The following is a 9,183-nucleotide window of genomic DNA, read 5'->3' on the forward strand; positions in this document are numbered from 1 at the left end:
GGAGGAGTTGTTAGTGGAGTGTAGGAATTTGTTGTTGTCTGTTGTTTTACAGGTTGACAGTAATGACATGTGGCGGTGGATTCCAGACCCGGCTGAGGGGTACACAGTTAGGGGGCGTACAGGCTCCTTACTGCGCGACCCCTCCCCGTTGCTTGTGTCCCAGAGGCGCTTTTGTGGAGGAAGGATATTCCTTTGAAGGTTATGTGTTCTCTTGGCGTCTGTTTAGATTTCGCTTGCCTACTAAAACAAATTTGTATCGTAGAGGCGTTATCCCATCAAAGGCTCAGATGTGTATAGCAGGTTGCGGTTTTGAGGAAACAGAGAATCATCTTTTTTTGTCTTATCCTTTGTTTGGTCAGATTTGGCAACTAGTTCGAAATTGGCTTGGTGTTTTTTATGCGGATCATTATAATATTGTTGATCATTTTTATCAGTTTGGTGCTCTTTCTGGTGGTGCTAATTATAGGCGCCCCCTCATGCATTTGTTTTGGTTCGCTTGTGTTTGAGTGATTTGGAAGGAAAGAAACGACAGGATCTTTAGCGGTAAAGATAATTCTCCATTGCAGCTCCTGGAAAAAGTAAAATTATTATCCTTTTGGTGGTTTAAAGCTCATGTTGTATTTTTTAATTATAGCTTTCATCACTGGTGCCAAAGCCCATTCATTTGTGCGGATTGTGGCTAATTATTGATTTTTGCTGTTGAAATACTCTTGTAAATTTTGGCTCTTTTTTGGTACACCTTGTGCCGGAAGGATAGTCGTTTGGTTATATATCATTTTGATTTCTTAAAAAAAAAAAAAAAACACAAAGCACACGGTACTTGATTTATTTTAGTCAATTTTTAAAATGTAGTTCCTCAATTGTAAATATTAGTATATGTTTGTCTTATTGTGATAAGAGGGTATTTAAGACTATATAAAATTTGTACAATAATTATAAAATTTATAATACAATTTTTAAAACAATGCCATCAATAATAGAATCAATCAATTCAATTTCTTGACATCATTTTTTTTTTTTGGGTTAATAGGTTTTTACCCCCCTGCCATTTGGGGGACTTTTGGTATACCCCCTGTCCAAAAAAAACTTGGAGATTCCCCCTGTAATTTAAAGATTCTTTGGTTTACCCCCCACAGCCAATAGTCAGCATCTGACTGTGTATTTTGGCTGATGTGGCTTACTGACTGTGTAAATAATTTTAGTTTTGATTTTTTTTAATATCCACTTGGATAAAAATTAAATAAAATAAAACAAAAATAAAATAAAATTAAAAATAAAATTAAAATAACATTAACCAATTAAAATAAAATAAAATAAAACAAAATAAAATTAAAACTAAAACCAATTAAAAAACTAAAACTAAAACAAAACAAAAATTAAAACAAAAACAAATTAAAAAAAAAAAAACTCAATTAATTCCCTTTCATCTCTTCTCATTCACGTGGCCACCATCCTCTCCCTCCCTTCCATCTCCTTTCTATTTGTTCTTCATCACCATCACCATTTTCATGTCCTTTTCTTTGTTCTTCATTTTTCCAGCAACAACACAACATCAACACAACAAACAACCCATTTTTGGATCCAATCAACAACAACAACACACAAACAACTCATTTTCGGATTGAATCAAACATAAACAATACAAATGGAATCAAATCAAACAACAAATTTAGGTTAGAATTTGGAATCAAACAACCCATTTTCTGGGTATGAACAGTACAGGGAAGAGAAGATAATTCATCCCTCTTCTCTCTCGGTTCCTCTCTTCTCTTCCTCCCACTTCTCTTTCTTTCTATTCTTTCTCTTCTTTCTTCGAGCCACACCGCTTCAACCCATTTTATTTATGGGTTTGGATTCATTTGATGTTAAATTTTGGGTTTTGAATTAGAAGGTTTGAGATTGTTGCTGCGTGTTGTTGTTGTTGTGAGTTGCTGTTGATGTTGTGTTGTTGTTGGTTGTTGTTTTGTTGCTATATTGATTATGTGTTGTTGTTGGAAATAAGAAGAGGGAAGTTGTTGTTGGATGAAGAGTAAAGGAAGGAGGAAAGGAAGGTTACGATGAAGAGAAGAAGAGGGAGTTGATTTATTTTTATTTTTATTTTTAAATGGAATAAATAAAAATTGAAAATTTTTTGTCAAAAATTAAAAAAAAAATCAGAAAAACATTTAGATTTTTTCTCGACATTTATTAAATTAGAAAAAAAAAATTGGATTTTTTTTTAAATTAAGAAGATATTTAAAAGTTCTGGAAATTAAAAAAAATAAATCTAACTTCCTCCAAGAAAATAGAAAAAAATCGAAATTAAAAAAAATCAGATTTTTTTTCAAAATAAAAAGATTTTTTGGGTTTATAAAAAATATTTTTTGTTTCTTCAATTTTTTATTTTTTTAAAATTATGCCACTTGGAAATAAAAAAAATTAAAAATTAAAATAATTATACAATCAGCACGTCACGTAATTAAGAAAAACTGACTCAGCACGCCACATATGCACTGAGGGGGGTAAACCAAAGAATCTTCATTTTACAGGGGGGAATCTCCAAGTTTTTTTTTGGCAAGGGGGTATACCAAAAGTTCCCTAAATGGCAGGGGGGTAAAAGCCTATTAACCCTTTTTTTTTAAGTACTACACCTCATTAGGCCTAAGGAAAGACCACTAGCAGGGTAATGGAACCCACCAGAAGCAACAAAATTTTAAACATGATCTACATTGATGCCATACGAAAGTGCCTTCAATCACCCAGAACAAAAAACTATATACTTATAGAGACCTGATAATCCAACTTGCATGAATGAATAACAATAGGACAATAATGATTTGAACATTTCATCAAACAGCTTCAAAATCAATCATCAAAGTGTTGAAAACCAAAGAATTAAATATTTGATCAACAACTTCTTCTCCAAATTCATAAGCATCAACCTCATAATCCAACCACTTTCCATATTGGCTACTCATATCCTTATCCACAAGCTCATCAACCATAGAATCTCTCATCCCTTTCAAACCCAAAATTTCCTTGTACAAATCTTTTGCCAACCAGTCTTTTCTTTTCACCATTTCAAACCCTTTTGTCCACATTTTGTATCCTCCACCAACATAACTTCTACATCTCAAATCCATGCATTCACTCACACAATCAAATATAACTTTCCTTTCTATCCTCGATTCATCGTCGCTCTTGAAACCTCCTTTTCGGCTTTCCAACTGGTTGAAGAGATGAGAGTTCACAACCTCGCGAGATCGGCCAAGTGAAAAATCCATATACATTAACTCAACATTGCACAATATCTCTTTCACATAGTCTAGCTCCCATGTAGTTGATGATCTACCAAACTTCATCATAGAAAATGTACCTGTCTGCTTCTTTATCATAGTCCTAGTTGATGTTGAAGAAGCTGAGTCGGATAACTCTGCATCGGATTCAGTTGGATAGAACTTCCTTGAAAAATTAAATCCATGGATTTCTTGAGCTTGAATAGATGAAAACATCTTGCTTCCTGAAAATATATACAGTAACAAAAATTACCACTCATGAGTCATTAAATTAAATAACCACCAAACTACAGTCCTTTTTTAAGCATGACTTACCTTCTATACTGGTAACATCCGCGCTCATCGAGGATTCACAGCTTTCAACCGAAAATGAAGACTCAAGAACTGAGACTGGACTTGGTTGTCGGCAATTGAATGACAGTGATTCCATCTCATCACCCTGCAAACATCTTTGAGTTAATGACTTACTTAATGGAAGAAAAGCATAGCGAAAATGTCACCAATTATTGAATAATTTTTTGTATTTTCAATGCCATCAAAAAGTATAAATTTAGCAGGCCTAACTTTTTGTTTATGGTTTTAGCCATTAAACTGATGACATTATACTACTCATATTGACAAGTACAAGAGATAATAATCACTTAAATATAAATTAGACAACAAATATGGTGAGATTGTGACGTACCCATGATTTATGTTTCAATGATGATTCTGGAAGATTGGTGAAGGATGATATGTTAGAACCACAGCTACTGTTTAAACTGTCCGTAAACGACATATCTTGATTTTTCTTCTGTTGCACTCCTAGATTGAGGCTAACTATATTGAAGTTGCTAGCTTGATCATTTGACATTGGTGCTGAAACAGAAGGTTGCCTCACTTTAGAAACATCATTGGAAGAGGTTTCAACTCCACTTGTCAATTCCCTCAACTTCTGTTCTAAAAGGATACCCAAGGCATCACCACCAATTACATTGTATCCTATTGGAGACCTTGTATTGTCTGTATCAAGCAACACTCTTTTAATGCGTTGATCCAACGAAAGATCATTAGTATTCTTTCCACCTTGTCGAGGTGTCACAGAACCTGGATTGCTGCTCCTTGTTAATGGTGTAGTGAATGTGAAGGAAACTACATCCATGTCTTTCTTTTTCACTTCTTCAGTCCCACCATATTGTTTATTACTCGCTACATTTGACTTCACTGGCTTCTGAGTTTTGTCAATGAACAAATTATCAACAACTCTATCGTTCCAGTCCTTGTCTGTAGACCTTTTCTTTCTAGGAAAATTATTTGTCCTGGTGTATAGAATTTCATTTTCGCTATCGGTTACCTCCACGGCTGACTTTTTCGATCCGACTTTAGATTTTGCAATGGATTTACCACTTGAGCTTCTATGCCGTCCATAAGAGGAATCTCCAGTCGTAACTTTTCTACCTTGCGAGTTGGAAACCAATGGCTTAGATGGTACTGATCTGTCATTATTATCAATTGAATGGTTCTGTTTCAAATTATTCTGCCTGAGAACATTAGAAGAATTCTGGCCAGAAGATTTCCTATGCAAATTTTTCTGAGCAAATAGTCTTAGGTGGCTGATTGGATTTCATGTCGAGATGCTCTTTTTGGCCCATCAAATTTCTGCCACCGGTCGAACTCAAACCTTCCCTTCTTTGAACATTCACTTTTGCTTGGATTGCAAGTGAAACAGACTTCCCTTTATTATTCAAAGAAGAATCTTCTTCTGCGTGTGTAGGAGACTTAACAGATGTTTCCGCTGTTCCGTTCCAGCTTTTGTTCAAAGATTGTCCCTTTAAACACTTCACAGCATTCGACTCGGCTGACCTTTGAGTAGGTTCTGATGAGACCCTGCTTGTTCTTTGAGAAATTTCTCTTTTTTCTTTTAGCTCCCGAGTCCTAAAAGCTACTGAAGATGTCGCAATAAGAGGTCCTTTCTGCGAAGAGTCCACCTTATCTCTAAGATCTTTAACCCTTAGTGAGACCGTCGATGATGCCAAATGTGCTTTAGCCTTTGCTTGGGAGGACCCAGGTTCAAGAATTCTTGTGGCAGCCTCCATTATATAGGCAGGATTGTTGGATGGAACAAAACCGGGATTCTTAATAGGGGACAAAAGTTTATGGTGTGTAACAGGAATTGATCTTGCCGATTTGGGAGGCAATACTTCTCTTTGAAACTTCTCAATTGGCCTAGTAATAACCTTTTGAGGCTTTGACTCCATGAAATTGCTAGAAGATCCCTCAACTTTTTCAACCAACTTTCCAGAATATAGAAACTGAGAATCTTGAAGGGATCTTGTATCAAAAAAACGGCGTCGAGTAGGGATCCGAGAAACCGGAAGGAGGCAAAGAATCTAATCCCATAAGCCTTGCAACTACATTAGGAGCTCTTGTTCCACATGTATCATCACTTGTAACAGATGAAGCATAACTATGATCACAACTTCCTCTAACATATTCCCCAACACCATTTTCGTCTTCATCGACCTGGAACAATTAAACATATAATAATAATTAGCTAATTTCATAATAAAAAATTATGTATAAATAACACATAAAATTGAAGATATAGTGATTGATATTGCTACCAGATAGGGATGTCTCATTGCCACATTGTGGTTGGATTTTCTTTCCTGTTTCAATGACTCTGCATATGATGAAGAAAAATTTACCAATAACAAAAGATGAAATTAACTGAACAATAAAAATACAATTGACAAGGGATATAAACACAAAATTGCTTGTACCTGGTAAATCTGACTTGGATGCAAATAATTTCTTACGCGATTTCGAGGTCCAGTCAAACAAGTGGAAAAAACTACCTCCATTTTTAATCCCTTCTTTTTCAACTCCCATTTTCAAAATCAGGACTCAGCAAACCTTAAAGATGAATCAAGAAAGAAAAATCAACACTGTTAGTCTAGCAAGAATTATAGCTCATTTGAAATTTAATAGCTGAAATCATAGTTACTCAAACTAATTACCTGAAATTTTACAAAATTAATAAAGGAATATTAAATCAAAAGTAACAGAATAATCATATGGTAAACCAAGGTGTCCATAAATTGATGCAATCTACACCAAAATTTCAATAATATGATTCTCTGCATACCTAAATCTTCTTTGAAAGAATGCAACCAGATTCTAGTACTACTGAACCAAACCTAAGATCCACCTTAAAATCCACTTCATATCAAAAAACCTACTCCCTCCGTTTCTTTTTATAAGCAAATTTTACTTTTTAGGTTCATTCAATTAATGATGTATGTGGTTCATAATATAGACCACATACATCATTAATTGAATGAACCTAAAAAGTAAAATTTGCTTATAAAAAGAAACGGAGGGAGTACTTCATATAAAAAAAACCTCGAACCAACCAAATAACATAGTCAAATCTACCTAGTAAATATAATCTCACATTTTTACTCGTGTAACTCAACATAATATCAACCATAATACAAATTAATGTCAAATTCTCAAAGCCCCTAATTCCACTAATCAAGTACAAAAATCTAAAGATCCATAATACAAATTTAAGCTGAAATCAAAGGCAATGTTGATGAGCAAAATACAATGTTGATTCTTCAAAATTCAAACAAAGGCAACAAATTATGCTTATACACGATCATTACTTCTGAACCAAACAAAAAGCACAGAAATTTCAACCGAATCAAAAGACTAAACTAACACAAATGATAACAATGTGGCACCAATAAAGTGCAAAATTGAAAACGAAATCTGAAAAAGAAGAAGAAAAAGGAAAGAACCCATTAAAGGAAATTCACAAAAGATGAAAACTTTAGCGTTAGATTGAGAACTTACGTTGAAAGAATGAGATGGGTCAGCAGCTATATGAATTTGAGTAGAGTGAAAGAGAAGAAGAAGAAGAAGAAGAAGAAGAAGAACAAAAGAACATGGTTTTTTCTTTTTGTTCTTTTTTTCTTTTCAAGACAAAAACTTAAGTTAAGGAATTTATGTTCCAATTTGAAGAGAAAAAGGAAAATTTAGAGAGAGAAAAAGACATCGTTTGAAACATCAATAAATATAAAATGAAGAAACAATTGAAAAAGTTTAAAAAATGCTTTTATTTGAAATGCTATAAGATTTGTTTGGATTATAAAATGAAAATTGTTGTTGACACATTAGCTTTGGCTAGGACACACATGTAAAAGACGTTTTTACCCCTTCGGTAATTAACTGCCGAATTATGAAACCGGCTGCAGTTAACTACCGAGGAAAACTTCGGCAGTTAACTGCCGAGGAAATCTGAAAACTTCGGCAGTTAACTGCCGAGGAAACCTCAAACCTGTTTTTTTTTTGACAGAAACCATTAATTCTTTAAACCTAAATTTTCCTTAATTAAATTTAATTCTTTAATTATTTTAAGGAATTAAAAATAATTCTTTTTATGATTTCATTAATGTGATTTTGTTGCCATAATGAAGAAATATGGATTTTGTTGCCATTAAATACACGATTCTTTTTATAAAGTTGTTGATTTCATTCATATAATTTTGTTGCCATAAATAAAAAAATATGAGATCCTATAATTACTACATATTCAATCACGTTTCTTAATTAAAAAGAGGGTTTTTTTTTAAGAATAGAAAAGTGGTTTTATTTGTACAAAAAAAAAAGGTATTATTGATAGAATAATTACAAATATAATTATTTGAAAGAGAGATGAATAATATTTGAAATATTATAATTTGTCAACAACAAAAAAAATCTGAAATATTATAATTAATTACTAATAATTACAAATATAATTATTCTATCATTTGTAACGTTTTTGTTGTTGCATTTTTTTTATTGAATCATCATTTTAGGTCCATTAACTACTGATTGCAGATGTTATTCATCTCTCTTATTTCTTCATTTATGGCAACAAAATCACATGAATGAAATCATAAAAAGAATTATGTTTAATTCCTTAAAAGGATTAAAGAATTAAATTTAATTAAGGAAAATTTAGGTTTAAAGAATAAAAAGAATTAATGGTTTTTGTCAAAAAAAAAAAAAAACAGGTTTGAGGTTTCCTCGGCAGTTAACTGCCGAAGTTTTCAGATTTCCTCGGCAGTTAACTGCCGAAGTTTTCCTCGGTAGTTAACTGCAGCCGGTTTCATAATTCGGCAGTTAACTACCGAAGGGGTAAAAACGTCTTTTACATGTGTGTCCTAGCCAAAGCTAATGTGTCAAAAGCAATTTTCTTATAAAATTGGGTAGAGTTTACAACGTCTCTAGAGAGGGATAGAAATTCAAATTCCAAACGGGGAAAAAAGGGGACCAAAGGGAGCTTCATAACGTCACCTCTTTCCTTGTATTTTGGGGAGCTATTCAACCAATTGTTGAATGACACATGGTTTGTCCTTTGGAATACTTCATTTTTCAAATAGACAATTGCTGTTTAGACATTCAATGTGTCTTATAGACAAAAGTAAATGAAAAAAAAAAAAATTCAGCGACAGTTAACTGTAAGCTAGCGTTAGTTAACTACCGTTGGGTCCCTAAAAAAAAAAACTACCGCTGGGGATATTTTAGTATTTTATTATTATTATTATTATTATTATTATTATTATTATTATTATTATTATTATTTTATTATTATTATTATTATTAGGTTATAGGTTATAATATCTTGTTATCGATTACTCCCGCCGTTTTTAATTATAAGCAAATTTTGACTTTTAGGTTCATTCAATTAATGATGTATTTCGTCTATAATATAGCCCACATACATCATTAATTAAATGAACCTAAAAGTCAAAATTTGCTTATAATTAAAAATGGAGGGAGTACATCTTTATTGCTTCGTTACTTTATTATCCTTATTTAATTAAGTTTAAGGTTAAAATAGTAAAATAATTTTAAAATCCCTCCCATTGCGAAC

The 9,183-nt window shown here is 32.8% G+C and overlaps 1 pseudogene across 1 annotated transcript; it reads right to left on the reverse strand.

Moving 5' to 3' along the window:
* Positions 1-2,759: 2,759 nt before the first annotated feature.
* LOC146947126 (uncharacterized) lies at positions 2,760-7,251 on the reverse strand (annotated as a pseudogene). Its single transcript, XR_015026907.1, has 6 exons — positions 7,116-7,251; positions 6,038-6,170; positions 5,879-5,937; positions 3,961-5,777; positions 3,591-3,714; positions 2,760-3,499 (listed from the first exon to the last, which is right to left on the reverse strand). The product of XR_015026907.1 is annotated as an uncharacterized LOC146947126 (transcript).
* Positions 7,252-9,183: the final 1,932 nt, after the last annotated feature.

Source organism: Medicago sativa, chromosome 2 (assembly GCF_051527215.1).
Source record: "Medicago sativa cultivar Bolivia chromosome 2, Bolivia_mono, whole genome shotgun sequence".
NCBI classification, from domain to species: Eukaryota; Viridiplantae; Streptophyta; class Magnoliopsida; order Fabales; family Fabaceae; genus Medicago; species Medicago sativa.